This window comes from Canis lupus, chromosome 18 (assembly GCF_011100685.1).
Source record: "Canis lupus familiaris isolate Mischka breed German Shepherd chromosome 18, alternate assembly UU_Cfam_GSD_1.0, whole genome shotgun sequence".
NCBI lineage: Eukaryota > Metazoa > Chordata > Mammalia > Carnivora > Canidae > Canis > Canis lupus.
The window spans coordinates 38,160,441-38,161,636 of record NC_049239.1 but is presented as its reverse complement, the minus strand read 5'-3'; positions in this window follow the sequence as shown (position 1 = coordinate 38,161,636).

Here is a 1,196-nt window from a genome sequence, read left to right as displayed (position 1 = left end):
AAGCTATTACAATATCATTGACAATATTCCCTATGCTGTGCCTTCTATTCCTGTGATGTATTCACTCCATACTGGAAGCCTGACCACAAAAGATCCTTCAGGTCAGATTTCCAACAGCCCAGGTGAAATGGTCATGCTGGGCAGCTCTTAGCACCCAAAGGTCTGTGGTTTTCCATGACACAGCGTTCAATAGCTGAAGATATTCTTTTCCTTTATTAAAAAATCACTCTCTAGCAAGTAAGTTTCAGGAGGAAATAGTGAAAGTGTAGTTTGGTATCTGCCTATTGCGCTTCTTAATGACAACATTTTTACAAGCTTAGGGATTTGTAATGAAATAATATTATCAATCAGAACATAAATTTACATCATACCTACAGAAGCAAAATAATATGCCTAAGCAGTGTGCAATATGACTTTTCATCTGGGACTTGGGACATAATATGTTCTATTATTTCTCTAAACCAATGGTTCTCAAAGCCTGGTTCATGGACCAGCAGTGTCAGGATTACCAGGAAACTTGTTAGAAATTTAAATTCTGGGACTCTATCCAAAATCTACTGAGTCAGAAATCTAGGAGTTAGGCTCCACAGTCTGTGTTTTAACTGGCCTGATGGTTAAATCACAGTCTGTGATCTGATGGAGGCTCAAGTTTGGGAACCCTTCCTCTGTAGACCAGTGGCTCTCAATCACAGGGGACTTTGCCTGTAGAGCACACTTATCAACATCTGGAGACATTCTTAGTTGTCTTAACTGGGATTGAGGGTGCTACTGGCATCAGTGAGTAGAGGCCGGGGGTCCTGCAAAGCATTCTACAAATGCACAGGGAAGTCCCCACCCCACAACAGAGGATTGTCCAGCCTAAAATGTCCATCATGCCAAGGTAGAGAAACACTGATTGGCCAATAAATTAAACCTGGTTCACTTGAAGTGCTGGGGCAAAGGAACCCTCCCTATTCAAATGTCCCCACCAGGAAGAATGTCCCACCACACTCCCCTCTGGAATCTCCCATGAACTTCACAGGATTCAGGCAATCTGAAATAATGTGCTGAGGGCAAGTGGGGCAAGATATATCCATGCCCTCCCATCACCTTCTGTCTCTTCTCAATAAATATCTACTCCCTGGGTCTGTCCTACTGCCCTCTTTCCATAAACTCACCCATACTCTCCCCATCATGAAGCACTTCATTTCAATGTA